The sequence below is a fragment of the Pan troglodytes genome, chromosome 7, assembly GCF_028858775.2.
Source record: "Pan troglodytes isolate AG18354 chromosome 7, NHGRI_mPanTro3-v2.0_pri, whole genome shotgun sequence".
Taxonomy (NCBI): domain Eukaryota; kingdom Metazoa; phylum Chordata; class Mammalia; order Primates; family Hominidae; genus Pan; species Pan troglodytes.
In genome coordinates, this window is record NC_072405.2 from 82,301,172 (window position 1) to 82,318,906 (window position 17,735).

The following is a 17,735-nucleotide window of genomic DNA, read 5'->3' on the forward strand; positions in this document are numbered from 1 at the left end:
TATCCTGATATAAAAATCAGAAAAAGAATGCCAAAGGGGTTATGGTGGGGGGAACTACAGACAAATATCGTCCATGACTATAGAGACAAAAAACCTTAATAGAATATTAGCAAGTAGAATTTAGCAACATACATAAAGAATCTTAGACCATGACCAAGTATCGTTTATTGCAGGCATACAAGGCTGGTTCAATGTTTAAAATTCAATCAATGTAATCTATCACATTAACAGGTCAAAAATGAGAAATCATATGATCAGTTAATTGATGCAGCAAAACATTTAACAAAATTCAACACCCATTCACGATAAAAAAAATTCTCAAAAAACTAGGAAGAAGAACATGTCCAGTTGGATTTAAAATATTTACTAAAAATCTACACCTAAAATCAGACTTAATGGTGAAAGACTGAATGTTTTGTACATGAAGAATGAGGCAAGGAGGTCCACTCCCACTACTCTTACACAACACAGTGCTTGAAGATCTAGCCAGTGCAATAAGGTAAGAAATGAAACACGTATTAGTCCGTTCTCACATTGCTATAAAGAAATACCTGAGACCAGGTAAATTATAAGAAGAGTTTTAATTGGCTTATGGTTCTGCAGGCTGTACAGGGAGCATTGAGGCTTCTGCTTCTGGGAGGCCTCAGGAAATGTACAATCATGGTGGAAGGCAAAGGGGAAGCAGGCACATCTTACATGGCCAAAGCAGGAGGAAGAGAGAAAGGAGGGAGGTGCTACAATTTTAAACAACCAGATCTCATGATAAGTCACTCATTATCACGAGAACAGCACCAAGGGGATGGTGCTAAACCATTCATGAGAAACCATCCCCATGATCCAATCACCTCCCACCCCACCCAACCTCCAACATTGGTACAATTGAATATGAGATTTGTGTGGGGACACAGATCCAAACCTTATCAAAATGAAAGGCAAGCAGATCAGAAACAAAGAAATAAAAATGTCCCTATTTAAAGATGAAATAATTGTCTGTGTAGAAAGAAATATATTTTTAATTACCTAGAACTAATAAGTGAATTAGCAAGTTCATAGGACACAAGATCAAAATACAAAAATTGAAATGTATGTCTACATACCAGCAATAAATACATGGAAGGTGAAAGTAAAAATACAAGAAAAGATCTACTCTAAAATTTACATGGAAAGGCAAAGAAAGCAGAGTATTCAATTTTGAAAAAGAATAAAGCATAAGAAACCACTCTATATTATTTTAACACTTATTATGTAACTTCAGTAATAACACTGTGAGGAGTTGGTAAAGACACAGAGTTCAACAGAACATAATAGAGAACCCAGAAACAGACCCACACTAGTGTGGCCAACTGTCTTTACACAAAGGTGAAAAAGCAATTCAATGGAGGAAGGAGAGCTATCCAACAAATGGTGCTGAACAACTGGATAACCACAGGCAAAAAACCGAAACAAAAACCTTTGACCTAAACATGACACCTGATAAAAAGAAGCTAATTCAAAATGTACATTTAAATGTAAACCATAAAACCTTTAAAAGAAAACCTAGGAGAACACCTTTGGGGATCTAGATTTGGTGAAGAGATTTAGACTTGATACCCAAAGCACACTCACAAAAAAAATTGATAAACTGGACTTCATCAAAATAAAAAACTTTTGCTCTATGAAAAACTATGTTAAGAGGATGAAAAGACAAACTATGAACAGGGAGAAAAGATTTGCAAACCACATATCTAACAAAGGATTTATATCTAAAATATATACAAAACTCTCAAAACTCAACAGTAAAAAAAAAACAATTTTATAGAAAATGTGCATAAGACAGAGATATTTCACCAAAGACACACAGCCAGACACACACACACACACACACACACACACACACACACACACGAAAAGATGTTCAACATCCCTAACCATTATGGAAATGTCAATTAAAGCCATAATGATATATAACTACACATCTATCAGAATGACCAAAATAAAAATAGTGACAACCACAAATGCTGTGGAGGATGAGAAGAAACTGAATCTCTCATACATTCCTAATTGTGATACCAGACAGTTCAGCAACTCTGGAAAATAGTGTAGCAGTTTCCTAGAACACTAAACATATATTTACTACACAACTGAGGTATCACACTCCTGTGTTTTTATCCCAAAGAAATAAACATTTATGTCCATACAAAACCCATACATAGATATTCACAGCAGCTTTATATGTATAGCTAAAAACTGAAGAAAAACAAAACATCCCTCAATAGGTGAAGGGTTCAACAAACTGTGGTACACAGAACACTACTCAAAAACATAGAATACTATTCAAAAAGTCACATACTATGATTCCATTTATGTAATATTCTTGAAATGACAAAAGCATAGAGATGGAGAACACATTCATGGTTGCCAAGGGCTAGAGATGGTAGGGTAGCAGAGGTGAAGAGAAGAGTAGTAAGGGACAACATAAGGAAGAGCTTTGTGGTGACAGAATAATTCTGCATCTTTTTTTTTTTTTTTTTTGGAGACAGTCTCACTCTGTTGCCCAGGCTGGAGTGCAGTGGTGTGATCATGGCTCATAGTAGCCTCAAATTCCTGGTATCAAGCAACCTTCCCACCTCAGCCTCTCAAGTAGCCAGGACAACACACATGTACCACCATGCCTGGCTAATTTATTTTTATTTTTGTAGAGATAGGATCTCACTATGTTGCCCAGGCTGGTCTCACACTCCTGGTCTCAAGCTATCTGTCCCACCTGGGCCTCTCAAAAGAGCTAAGATTATAGGCATGAGTCACCATGCCTGGCCGAGTTCTGCATCTTGATTGCTGCAGTGGTTGCATGAATCTACATGTGACAAAATGAAACAGAACTACAACACATACATTTACCAATGTCAGTATACTGGTTTGAAATATTGTCCTACAAGTCTGTAAAATGTAACCAATGGGGGAGACTGAGTGCAGAGTACATGGGCTTCTGTGTGCCATTTTTACAACTTTCAGTGAATCTCTAATTATTTCTAAATAAAAAGATTTTTTAAAAGGAAGACAGAATAACTAAATCAATAGTAATTAGCAGTATCTACATTCTCAAGTTTCCAAATACGTATCTTGAAAATTTACATCCCACATATACTATCATTCCTAGTATTTTCTTGAATGATTTTATTTCATGGTGATTTTTATTCTAGAAAAAATACGTTCTGAAGTGAGGCTTCGAGCGTTTTACTTCACAGTATCCAAAATACCCAATAACAAAATTATTTTATAAAATGGGTTTGAGTTTTGCAGAAATAGATTTATAATCCAATTCTATAACTTACTTTATAAATGATACTGAGCAAATTAAACTTGAGTCTCTGTTTCTTCATAACTAAAACAGGGATAAAATATATATACCTTGGAGAACTACCACGTCTGTGTATAAAGAAACTGGCAGTGTTCTACACACAGTAGACTACATAACTTTTACTGTTATCATCTTATCTCCCTGAAGGTAACACACATTCCTATGGGCAGGAACAATTTCATGTATTTCCCTTGAATCACCTTACTGCTGTCAGCATGGTGATAAGTATACAAAAAATACCCAACATGCAATTTTCTTTGAACTTTTAACTTCTGCCATTAAAATTACCCTTTTTCTTTACTGTAAATGGTTATCCCCTGATTTTCTGAAAAGGGTTAGGTTTGGAGTCTTTCAGTTGTGTCTTGTTTTTCAAATGCGAGTTTTCTTGTTTTTGTTTTTTAGAGACACAGTCTCTCTCTGTTACACAGGCTGGAGTACAGTGGTACCATCATAGCTCACTGCAGCCTCAAACTTGTTGGCTCAGGCGATCTCCTCCTGCCTCAGCCTCCCTAGTAACTGGGACTACAGGCCTGCACCACATGCCCAACTTATTTTTTAATTTTTTGTAGAGACTAAGTCTTGCTATGTTGCCCAGGCTGGTCTCAAACTCCTGGCCTCAAGCAATCCTCCCACCTTGCCCTCCCAAAGTGCTGGGCCACCAGGCCAGCCTCCAATAAGAGCTTTTTGATGAAGCTAGTATGTAGTTTCTAAAGGCATCAAGCCAAGAAAGAGTAGTTCAATGGTGTAATAGTTCAGAGATGCAAAACAAAGACCGAGATTTCCAAACATTCTGCACATCCCATATTCTTGTTTCTAACTCAGCCAGTTAAAAATATTTTTTTGATATCCAATAAGTGGCATTTTTCCAACGTCTCATCACTTCATACAGATCATTATTCTTGCTTACCATTTAAGTAAAGACTTCTATTTGTATTTAAATTGACTAACACTGCTCCCCATTACCCCTTTCTCAACACAGAGCTCCAGGTTGCCAACCCTGATCTTTTGCAATTTTCTAGAAATTATTTCTAAACTCACCTATTCCTCATTATATTTGTTCCATCACAACAGAAATCATAAAAAAGATAATACCAGCCCCCACTCTGTAATTTGGTATCTTCTCTGAAGAATATATATATATATATATATATATATGGTGCAAAGATAGCACAGAATTCTCATACACCCTTCATCTAGCTTTCCCTAACGTTAGCAACTGACAAAAACACAGTAACACTGGTCAAAACTGGAAACTGAACATTGATACAACAGTATTAAGTAAATCGCAGATTTTATTCAAAGATTCTGTACTTTTTGAGTAACTGGTGACACTGGACTTCCAGATATGATGGGGATAACTGAATATCCAGATGTCTTGGAGAATTTCTATTATCATTCCTAATTTAACATGGTCCCAGCTGCTCTATGATGAGCTTTGATTCTCTATGAGAGCATAGAGTCATGCTAACATAGAATCTTATGTTGGATGAAACCTTGGAAATAATTTAAATTTTTTTTAAGTATAAATTATGACCCATTAACAGGTCATGAAATAAATTTAATAAACCACAACTATAATTTTTTAATAAAACAAAATAGAAAATATTAGAGTATAATACAGATGTTATGGGTATCATAAATTTTTTGTTTTAGTGATATATGTAAAAATGTATATGTGTGTGGATGTAGGTATGTATTTATATACTGGGTCACATTATTTTTAAAAATTCCTTAGCAAAGGTCAGAGTCAAAAATGTTTTAAAAGTCACTCATCTGTATCAAACCAAAGAAAGTTCTCTTTAATATTCCTGACAAATGATAACCCCCCATCTCTAACTAAACACTATTAAAGGTAGAATATTTGCTACTTATACATCAGACGGTAATACGTATTAGGAAATTTTTAATGTAGAACCAACATTTCTCTGTTGACTTTTGATCTACAACTCACAAAAAGGGCGGGTTTTTTCCTTCTAAAGAAAAATACTGTGCAATCCTATTTCTTTTTTTCCATCAAATTAGTGAACAGAAGTTCTTACACCTAGAAATCAAAAGTTCCAAAAGAAAGTTTCCTTTTCAGTTCCCAAGAAGAGACTGAAAATAAAGGGCAATAATAGAAGAACAGAAAAATATATATGTAAGGACTCTAAATGGGAGAATAGAAGCAATGCCAAGCAAAAACGTCAAGTCGATAAAGGAACATCTTTGAGGAAATGATATAAATATTGGATCCTGCCCCTGGCCAGCCCTGCCCGGCCATGCGTCCCTCTTCCTCCCCACCTTGCGGCCGGCAGCAGCCCTCTAGCTTTGGCTCCGTGGACTGGCTCTCCCAAAGCAGCTGCTCAGGGCCGACCCACACCCCCAGGCCTGCCGAGGTCTCCCTGGGGAGCCTCCCTGGCCCGGACCAGGCATCTGGCCCCGAGGAGCCCCCTCAGGCCGTCAGCATCAAGGAGGCTAGGTCCTCAAATCTGCCTCCACCAGAGACGGCTATGGCTGGGTTGAGGAAAGGGCCAAACGCCTGGCGGGCCCCACTGTGTCCACACAGCCTTCACCACGGAGCAGGTCCGTGGCTTGGAGGGCATCTTCCGGCACCACCAGTACCTGGGCCCTCTGGAGTGGAAGAGGCTGGCCAGGGAAATGCAGCTGTCGGAGGTCCAGATAAAAACCTGGTTTCAAAATCGCCGCATAAAACACGAGCGGCAAATGCAGGACTCCCAGCTGAACAGCCCCTTCTCGGAGTCACTGCACGCACCCCTGGCTTTCCACTCACCGTCTTCTGGCCTTGCCAATGGCCTGCACCTGCTGTGCCCTTGGGCACCCCTGCCTGGGCCCCAGACTCTGATGCTGTCCCCTGGCTCCTGAGGTCTCTGCCAAGTGGAACAAGAGGCCCTGGCCTCTGAGTGGGCCTCCTGCTGTGGGCAGACTCTGGCATACCACCCCCCAAAGCCCAGGAAGTGGCATGCATACGCTGGGACCAGCCCTGTCCACGGGGCCCTGGGGCCTGGTGTGCTCTGCCGGAGACGGGATGCATTTTGAGGAAATGCCTCTGACTCCAGGCCTCCCATACAGGTCTGTGCAGATTGCACCTGGCACCTACCCAGAGAACTCAGCTGTTCTGTTTACATCGTGGAGGCACCTCTCACCCTGACCCACGCAAAGGTTCTGGAGATTTCTGGAGAATATATTTATTAAAGCCACCTCTTCACCAAAAGTTACCAAAAGGGTTGGTTTAGGAGTAAATGAAGGGTCAGTGTAGAGTCAAACGCAGAAGCGGGCTTGTTATAGGGAGGGCTTTCAGCATATGATAAAAGGGTAATTTGTTTTTTAAAAAGTGTTGGAAAAACTGGTTTTCCAGTTGGAAAAAGTAAAGGTTGTAAGCTTTGTGTGTAAAAAAGAAAACCATGAAGGATTGGAAGGGGAAAAAAAAATTATATAAATAAAATTATCAAACTCAGGCAGATAATCTCATAGAAGTATGCATTACTTACTAGCAAATCTTCTCATTTTGGAAAATGTTTCACTTTTTAATTTTTTTAGACACACAAAGAAGAAGAAAAACTTCCACATTCAAAAGAAAGACTAAACCATGCACAAATGAACCCTTTCTGTTTCCTTTAACATACAAGAAAGTGATTTCATGAAATTTATTAAAACTGTTATTTCTGGCCAGGCGCGGTGGCTCACGCCTGTAATCCCAGCACTTTGGGAGGCCAAGGCACACAGATCACAAGATCAGGAGTTCAAGACCAGCCTGGCCAACATAGTGAAACCCCATCTCTACTAAAAATACAAAAAAAAAAAAATTAGCCGGGCGTGCTGGCGGGCATGCTGGCAGGTGCCTGTAATCCCAGCTACTCAGGAGGCTGCGGCAGGAGAATCGCTTGAACCTGGGAGGTGGAAGTTGCAGTGAGCGGAGATCGCGCCATTGCACTCCAGCCTAGGTGACAGAGCAAGACTCTGTCCCCAAAAAAAAAAAAAAAACTGTTATTTCTGTCCAATTCCAAGCAACCAAAGTACTTCATGTCATTAAATATGTATGTGTAACACACATACACATACATATATACATATAGATATTCACCAAACCTGTATTCAACTATCTGGCCACTTCATTCTACTCAAAAGGCAGATCCTTAGCAAAATGTATGACAGAAAAAAATAAATTCTGAAGTAAAAAAATTCACCAACTAGATAAAACTCGATGTATTCCACAGTTAAGGGGACATCTTAGGGCCTAATTAAAGCCCTGCTACTCTTACTTTGCCCCAAATTCAAACTATAATATCAGTTTTCAAGATAATAGCAATTGAAAAGCATCAAAGAAAGAAGCAAGCAATATGCAAAGGTGCACTGACAAAAACAAGAAATAAGATGACAATCTGACTGACAACAATGATTTGGAAAGTAACTAAAAGCACACTTGGGTACTCTAGAAACAGATGTCTAGAATTATCTGGTATAAGGACAAACCATGTATATATCTCATGAGGCTTGTAATACTTATTGTTTATAAGGTTGACAATGAGTCAACAGCAACGATTCTTTATGCTAAGAATTGTGGCATTTTCTATTTAAGGATATAAAAAATATATGCCATAACTTTTAGAAATATTTCTATCCAAAATTACTGAACTAAGTAAAGTTTTAGGTTCCAAAAAAAAGTGAACCCTCAGCAATGTGGGGAAACTAGCTGTCCAGAACAACTGTCCCTAAGGAGTGTGGTTAACTGTAATTCTTCCCTTCTTCTTTACTTCTTTCAAAAGTTCTATGACTATTCAAACCATCTCATAATCTTTGATGTTAATAGAGGGTAATGTGTTTTGGGTTGTGGGGACCAGTATTTAAATGACTGGACATAGAATTACTTGGGGAAGTTTTAAAAAACAGTGGGGTTCAAGCTCTGCAACCAGAAATTCTGATTTAATTAGTCCACATAAAGCCTGGGCATCAGAATTTTTAAAGCTGCCCAGGAAAGCCTGATGTTCAGTCAGTGTTAGGAACCACTTAGGTAAACAGTTTTCTTCATGACACCTTTAGGAATCTTCAAGAGAGATACAGTATGCAGCATTTCCAAAATTTGTCTTCAAATCCCTTTTACCATGGAACATCTTATAACACTGACTTAGGTAACTCTTCATCTGAAAATCAAGGTAAATATTAAGTTTAGAATCAAGCTGTATAGCTTTTCAAACTTTGTAAAAGTTCTAATGTGGTTAGGAAGAGGGAAGGGGAGGGAAAAAATAAAAGGATGACTTACTTTTATCTTGCTACCACATTTTTTATATTACAAAAATTCCAAATGAAATATTTTAATTTTAACTTAAAATTTCATAGTTTATTTTAATCATGCTTATATTAAGCCTGTGACTCAAAAGCATTTACATGTTGTGAAAGCTAATTTCAAAGATAAAACCGTGCTGCCCTCTAATGGTTCAAGATAAATATTTTTACCTATACATAGTAGTAAGGTGATAAATACAATTTTATTATTTTATAAATGGGAGGATTACACTATATACCAGAAAAGAAAAATAAGATTTCAATTTTTGGTATAACTGAGCCCAAAAACTTAACTATGACTGCTATGTTCAAGCTCAACACCCTTTTAACTGTCCAGGCACACTGGCTGACCCCTGTAATCCCAACACTTTGGGAGGCCAAGGTGGGAGGATTGTTTGAGCCCAGGAGTTTGAGACCAGCCTGAGCAACATAGTGAGACCCCATCTCTACAAAAAATAAAAAATTAGCCAGACATCATGGTGTCCCAACTACTAGAGAGACCGAGGTGGAAGGATCACTTGAGACCAGAAGGTCATGGCTGCACTGAGCCGTGATCATGCCACTGTACTCCATCCAGCCTAGATGACAGAACAAGATTGTCTCAAAAAAAAAAAAAAAAAAAAAAAAAGAACTCTTTTAATTATCAAACCATTTCTTAAACCACCATATTTGCCTATGCATGTGTAAATCAGGATAAAAATGTACACCTCTTCTGCATTCTGCAATAGCCATCTCTAACTTAGCTTCTTTTTCAAATAAATCTATGGCAGTAGTGTTCAAACTTGAATGCTCGTACCCTACAAAAACATTTTAGAAAGTTACACATATTCTTGCATATTTCTTCTTACAGCTGAAGTTTTAATTCACATTTTTAAAATTTCATTAAGTACTTGCAAAGGATGTAGTTTCTAATTTACTGTAAATATTTACATTTTAAAATAAAATTATGTCACTCTTTTAAGTGTATCCAAAAACTGAACTATCATAGCAAGCTGACATCCACCTTTATCTACTTAAAAAATACATAAATTCTGTTAAATACAACAGAAATTTTACACCAGCTGTATCTTGTTTAACTTGCATTTTACTGCACTCTCTCCAAATAATTTCATCCTAATTTCATATTTTATAACTAAAAGTCTTTTATTCCTCATTCTACCATAATTCTATGCAACAAAAATAGATATATTAATTAAAATTATAGAAGTTTGTATTTCCATGTAAGTTAGAAAATATTTTGTGCAATGAGCCATTACTGCAATTATTAGCAGATAATGAAACAAATATTATAATTTTAATACATCTTTTTTTTTTTTTTTTTTTTTTTTGGAGACAGAGTCTCGCTCTGTCGCCCAGGCTGAAGTGCAGTGGCGCGATCTCGGCTCACTGCAAGCTCCACCTCCTGGGTTCACGCCATTCTCCTGCCTCAGCCTCCCGAGTAGCTGGGACTACAGGTGCCCGCCACCACACCCGGCTAATTTTTTGTATTTTTAGTAGAGACAGGGTTTCACCGTGTTAGCCAGGATGGTCTCAATCTCCTGACCTCGTGATTCGCCCGCCTCGGCCTCCCAAAGTGCTGGGATTACAGGCATGAGCCACTGCGCTAGGCTAATTTTTTTTGTATTTTTAGTAGAGATGGGGTTTCACCTTGTTAGCCAGGATGGTCTCAATCTCCTGACCTTGCGATCCGCCCGCCTTGGTCTCCCGAAGTGCTGGGATTACAGGCATGAGTCACCGTGCCAGGCCACATAATTTTTAAACAAAAAGTAAAATATTAATGGACATGAAACTCACTGACATTTATAGAGCTTTTTTCTTTATATTGATGTATCTAAGAAAGAATATTTCTTACTGCTAAAATGAGATAAGTTCTCAATTCTACTCTTATTTCACTTATTTCAGGTATAATCACTAAGAAATGTAATTCACATTAAAAACTAAATCACTCTGAGTTTTGTTATAACAAGGTCACTCAATTTTTTCTATGCCAAAACACACACTGTGATCTACCATCAGAAATTATTTTTAATGATGTGGCAATTGATGTTAAGTCCTCTCACAATTTGCTGAAAGCAAGTAACCAGAAACTACCTGACTTACAAAGGATGCATTACACATTTGCTACAATTATTCAGATTCTCCATTTCTGGGAAATATTCCAAAACAGTATTACTATGACTTATCAAATGATTATGAATTATACCTGCTATTGTTTCCCTTAGCAGTTTAATTTTATATACTCCAAAAGGGTAGAAAACATCAAAATATTGTTAATTCCCATATCCTTTTGCTGAAATAACATTTGTTTTATAAAATGCTTTGATCTTATCATACACTTCAAATATATTTTACCCAAATGGTAGAGCTGCAAACAGCTCATTTAATTTATGGTAAACACCCGCTGTCAACCAAATGCCAAATCAAAATCTGCCTTTATTTCTCAACTCAAATACATTTCAGGCTTAAACAAAAAAGATTTTAAATTTGTCTCATAAAACAAGGCCCAAATATACACTACATACAAGAGACACCAAAAACAGAGAAAGGCTAAAAAGTTGTACCAGCTTAATGAAAACGGAAAGCAGTGATTGTTATGCTGATATCAGACAAAGCAGAGTTCAAGCAAAAAGGTATTAATGGCGAACACTAGGTATTAATGCTAAAACCTGCAATTCTTCAGTGATATATAACAGTTATGAATACCTATGCACCAAATAATGCAGCAGCCACCTGAAGCCAAAAACTACAGGAGATGCAAGGAGATATAAACAAAAGCACACAAATACTAAGAGATTTTAACACATCACTCTCAGTACAACACAGATCAAGTGGACAAAAAAACATATAAAAGACCAAAGCAACAAACTCTTACAGAAGATGTTATGCTGTATATGTGTGTACATATGATCCTCCATTTGATCTCAAAGAAAGCATAAGGTAGTACCACAAGGTGGAGATCTTACAGTCTCAAATCAAAATATAACAAACTAGAAATTAATAACAAAATTTTAAAAAGCAAAGGGCCCTTCTACTTGAAAAATAAACCTTTTATTAAGTAATTTGTACATGAAAGGGAAAATACAAACTAGAAAATCAATACTGAAAGAATAATAAAACTACCACATAGCAGAAACTATAGTACAAATGTAAAACAATGGTCGAAGGAGAATTCATAACCTTCAACAGTTATAGCAATAAAAGTATTCAAATGAATGAATTAAATTCAACATAAATTTTTAGAAGGTATATATTATTACTAATTTCATATTAGATTTTATTTGCTCATTTTTTTCTTCTATATTTATATTGGTATTAGACTGCAACTTCCTTTTCTGTACTGTCTTTACCAGGTTTAGGTGTCAATGACAACTTTATTTGCTAAAAAGAATTCAGAGGCCGGGTACAGTGGTTCATGCCTGTAATCCCAGCACTTTGGGAGGCCGAGGTAGGCAGATCACCTGAGGTCAGGAGTTCGACACCAGCCAGGCCAAAATGGTGAAACCTTGTCTCTACTAAAAATACAAAAATTAGCTGGGTGTGGTGGCGCACACCTGTAATCCCAGCTACTAGGGAAGCTGAGGCACAAGGATCGCTTGAACCCAGGAGGCGGAGGATGCAGTGAACCAAGATTGCACCACTGCACTCCAGCCTGGCAACAGAGCAAGACTCCATTAAAAAAAAAAAAAATTATTTAAAAGGCACAACAGTCACACTCAGTAACATGGGGTTTTAAGAACTATCTTGGGGGACTGGGCACGGTGGCTCACGCCTGTAATCCCAGCACTCTGAGAGGCTGAGGTGGGCGAATCACCTGAGGTCAGGAGTTCGAGACCAGCCTGACCAACATGGTGAAACCCCATCTCTACTAAAAAAAAATTAAAAAATTAGCCAGGCGTGGTGGCCCACGCCTGTAGTCCCAGCTACTTGGGAGGGTGAGGCATGAGAATCTCTTGAACCCAGGTAGGGGAAGTTACAGTGAGCGAAGATCGTGCTACTGCATTCCAGCCTGGGCTACAGAGCAACACTCCATCTCAATTAAAGAAAAAAATTATCTTGGGACGTTCACCACCATTTATCACAATGTTTCTATGAGAAAATACATTCTAAGTTTCCAGTAATCAACATAAAAACAAAGTTTGGAACAAGGCCTACTTGATGATCACCCAAAATCTTACCCAGAATTTATTAGACACAATATTACATTTCCAAGAAATTATGTTATTGCAGAAACTTCTATAAACATGTAACATAAACCCTCATTAATAGTCAAAGCAAATTTGTTTTAAAAACCATACTTATGCCGGGCGTGGTGGCTCATGCCTGTAATCCCAGCACTTTGGGAGCCCGAGGCGGGTGAATCACGAGGTCAGGAGTTCAAGACCAGCCTGGCCAACATGGTGAAACCCCGTCTTCACTACAAATACAAAAATTAGCTGGGCATGGCGGCACATGCCTGTAGTCCCAGCTACTCTGGAGGCTGAGGCAGAAGAATCGCTTGAACCTGGGAGGCGGAGGTTGCAGTGAGCCAAGATCAAGCCACTGTACTCCAGCCTGGGCGACAGAGAGAAACTCCGTCTCAAAAAAACAAAAACAAAAACAAAAACAAACAACAACAACAACAACAACAACAAAAAACCAACCATACTTAAATTGCTTTCTAAATCCAACGGACACTAAAACTTCACAAAACCTTCACTGAAAATCAGTATTTGAAGAAAATGCATAAAAAGTGATTGAGCATTAAGGAGAAACAGCTGGTGGATAACGTTTTTTGATTCATAAAGGAACCCTCCAAAACAAAGCAGAAAAAAAAGCTTCAAAAGTTTTTCGGAATTTTTAGAGCAATGAATGGCAACCTACATAAACCTTTCAGAATTCTGAATACTGAAAGCCCACATATTTATATGTCACATGACATATTAAAAAGAGCTTCATGGCCTAGCTTGGTGGCTCATGCCTGTAATCCCAGCACTTTGGGAGGCTGAGGCGGGCAGATCACCTGAGGTCGGGAGTTCGAGACCAGCCTGACCAACATGGAGAAAACCTGTCTCTACTAAAAATACAAAATTAGCCTGGCATGGTGGCACATGCCTGTTGTCCCAGCTACTCAGGAGGCTGAGGCAGGAGAATTGCTTGAACCCGGGAGGCGGAGGTTGCAGTGAGCTGAGATCGCGCCATTGCACTCCAGCCTGGGCAACAAGAGCAAAACTCTGTCTGAAAAAAGAAGAGCTTCATAATTTAAACTGTCATTGTACCCAGATTTTTTTTTAAACACAAGTAAATAAGCATTGCTAAGCAAGATTTTGCTCAACTGAACAAAAAAATAAAGATATTGGTGAAAGAGCATTGCTTCAAACACAAAATAAACCAAGTATTTTTCAGAGCTTGAGCAACAGATTAATAAAACTAGCCTCAAATAAAAGAATAGAGAATGCTATTTATTTCTCCCTTTCTAGACAAAAGTTGTTAAAATTTTTAAATAACTTTAGGACTAGAAAGATAGACCCCTTGTTGTAAAAACATTACGAATTCAGTATTAATCAGATTTAAGTCATGGCTATATTTTCCTAAATAATCGCAGCAAACTTGAAGGGAGAAAAACTTATGGTAATTATCTTTTTGTTGCCACTTTGTTTATATTCACTTTTGTAGAGAATAATGCTTAAACTTTTAGCACAAAGAACTCAAAAAGGATTTCAATAGCATTAAAAAAAAGTGACCAAATGAAAATCAGACTAAGGTCAACCCAAAATTATAGAGACATTTTTTAATTTAAGAATTGGCTCTGTTTACTTATGCTTTTGTTTTTGTCTAAAGGGGATATGAAAAATGTTAAAACTTGTGTGACATATCCTGTAATCCCAGCACTTTGGGAGGCTGAGGTGGGCAGATCACAAGGTCAGGAGTTCAAGACCAGCCTGACCAACATGGTGAAACCCTGTCTCTACTAAAAACACAAAAATTAGCTGGGCATGGTGGCGCACGCCTGTAATCCCAGCTACTCAGGAGGCTGAGGCAGGAGAATCACTTGAACCTGAAGGCAAAGGCTGCAGTGAGCTGAGATCGCATCATTGCACTCCAGCCTGGGTGACAGAGCGAGACACCGGCTCAGGACCAAGATTAAGTGGTGATCCCCTGCCTGGCTGCCTCTAAAAGCAGAACAAAGGAGCAGGGAGTCCTGAAGTTCTATCATGGTAAATGTATTATCAAGTTATTAGTACTTGAATACTAACTCTGTGGCAAGAAAACAGACCAGATATTCCTTGGGAATCAACGCTGAGAAAGCTGAAAGACCAGCTTGAATGGCTATCAAGCTAGACAAGGCAGAAGAGGTATGTGTATAAAATGCTGCATATAATTACACAAAGGCCACAGATTTTCCAAAGCTCATGTTTAAATCCTAACTTAATAACTCCTGATATGCGCAGTTTTCTAAGGGAGAAATGATTCTCTGGGTAACAGTGGCAGTATTATTCCAGGGTCAAGTAAATTTTAACACGGGCCAAAAATATCCATATGCAATAGAGAATCAGCCATTCCTCCTATAAAGCATACACCCAGAAATAATAACAGAATCACAGCCTGATTTAATTTTTTTAATTAAGCAGATGTAAATTCTTTTAAATCTCCCACAGTAACAATGTCCAGTACAAATACACTGATATTTAGATTCTTTTAAAGGAACTCAAAACACTACAGTAAAGTAAGGTAAAGGGTCATGCATGGTCACTGAATTACTTTATTAAAACCTGAAAACAACACTGTAAGGAAGCGTTATTTATTCTCCTAACTTACAGGTGAATTAACTGAGAATCAGAAGTCGAATAACCTGCTCAAATCCACATAACTATGATTCCAACTCCAGAGTTTCTACTTGTAACTAAACAAGCTAAAATGCAATAAAGGCTAACAATTATAATAACAATCAGTGCACAAAGGCAGAAGCTAAGCAACTGAACCAGCCTATCATTCTGTCCTCAAACACCCTATAAGGTAAATATTATTTTAACTTCTAGAAAAACATTTACAATGTTTTTGGCCAAATGCTTGAGAAGCAAAAATCTGGCGCTTTCTTATAAATATTTTTAGCCTCAAAGAAAATGGAGGATTACAAAATGTTATTTTTTAAATCAATGTTATTGAGGTAAAATTTACATTTAATGAAATGTGCCTATTTTAGGCTCAGAGTTTGATGAATTTTGACATACACTCATATTAACAATCACCAAAATGAAAATATAGAACATTTCTATCACCCCCAAAACTTTCCTTGTATAGGAAATTCCCAGCCCCAAATCTAGACAATCAAAGAACCTCTTTCTGTCACTACGGATTAGTTTTGCCTATTCTAGAATTCCACAAAAATAGAATCTTACAGTATCTACACTATGTATCTGTCCTGTCTTCTTTTGCTCAGCATATTGTTTCTGAGATTCATGCATATCATTGGATGAATCACAAGTTTTGCTGTTGAATAGTATTCCAAGTCATGGTTACGTTACAGTGTAACCATTTACCTAGTGGTAGATATTTGGGTTGTTTCCAATTTGGGGCTATTATAAAGAAAAATGCTACAAACTTTCATGTATAAGTCTTTGAATGGCCATATATTTTCATTTATCTTAGGTAAATACCACATGGAATTGCTGGGTGGTAAGATAAGTACTACATGCTTAACTTCATAAGAACATCATAAACTCTGACAAGGTGCCTGTACCATTTTATATCCCCAGCAGCAATATATGAGACTTCCAGTTGCCCCACCATGACACTAGGTGTTGTCAGTCTTTTTAAACTTTAGCTATGGTTTTAATTTGCATTTCCCTGATGACTAATCACTTTGAGGATCTTTTCATGTGTTTATTAGCCATTCTTATCTCTATTGTCTATTCAAAAATATTGTCCATTTTTGTCTTATTAATGAGTTGTAGGTATTCCTTTATATATTCTGAAGTCCTCTTTCAAATATATGTATTACGAATGTTTCCTTCTAATATATGTCTGGCTTTTTCATTTTGTAAAAAGTGTCTTTCAAGTACCAGGAGTTTAAATTTTGATGACTTATAATTTCTCAATTTTTTCATGATCCATGTTTAAATTTTGATGACATGTAATTTCTCAATTGTTGCATGATCCATGCTTTTTGTGTTCTAAGAAATCTTTGTCTATTTCCAAAGTAGCAAAGTATTTTCTTCTGGAAATTTTACTTTAACTTTTACATACATGTCTATGACCCATTTCTGATTTATTTTTGTCTGTGGTGTGAAGTCAAGGTTCAGGGGTTTTTTGTTGTTGTTGTTGTTGTTGTTGTTGTTGTTGTTGTTGTTGTTGTTGTTTTTGAGACGGAGTTTCACTCCTGTTGCCAGGCTGGAGTGCAATGGCACAATCTCAGCTCACCGCAACCTCTGCCTCCCGGGTTCAAGCAATTCTCCTGCCTCAGCCTCCTGAGTAGCTGGGACAACAGGCATGTGCCACCATGCCAGGCTAATTTTGTATTTTTAGTAGAGACAGGTTTTCTCCATGTTGGTCAGGCTGGTCTCGAACTCCTGACCTCAGGTAATCCGCCTGCCTCAGCCTCCCAAAGTGCTGGGATTACAGGCATGAGCCACCGCGCCCAGCCCAGGTTCTTTTTTTTTTTTCTGTCAGAAAGGCCAATTATTTTACTATTATTTGTTGGAAAGAGTATCCTTTCCCCATTAGCACCTTCACTGGAATTAATTTTGAACGAATTAAATTGTTCATATATGGATTGATCTATTTCTTGCCTCCATATTCCAGAGATCAGCAAACTTCTATAAAGGGCCCGATATAAAATATTTTGGGCTTTGCAGGCCATATGATCTATCACATCTATTCAACTCTGCTGTTGTAACACAAAAGCAGACTATAAATAAGCAAGTACATACAATACCTAAGCAAGTGACTGTGGCTGTGTTCCAATGACACTTTACTGACACACACTAAAATTTCAATTTCATCTAAATGTCATGTGTTGTAAAATATCATTTTATTTTTGATGTTTTTCCAACCACTTGCAAATGTAAAAAACATTACTTAGCTTGCAAGCCATACAAAAACAGGCAAGCCAGACGTGACCCATGGGCTATAGTTTGCCAAC

At 37.7% G+C, this 17,735-nt stretch overlaps 1 protein-coding gene and 1 pseudogene across 21 annotated transcripts in view; one reads left to right on the forward strand and one right to left on the reverse strand.

Annotated features, from left to right (window-relative positions):
• STAU2 (staufen double-stranded RNA binding protein 2) overlaps positions 1-17,735 on the reverse strand; it is a 325,206-nt gene that overhangs the window by 225,062 nt on the left and 82,409 nt on the right. The gene's annotated exons all lie outside the window — the stretch shown is intronic.
• Positions 5,596-6,485, forward strand: LOC745995 (homeobox protein VENTX-like; annotated as a pseudogene).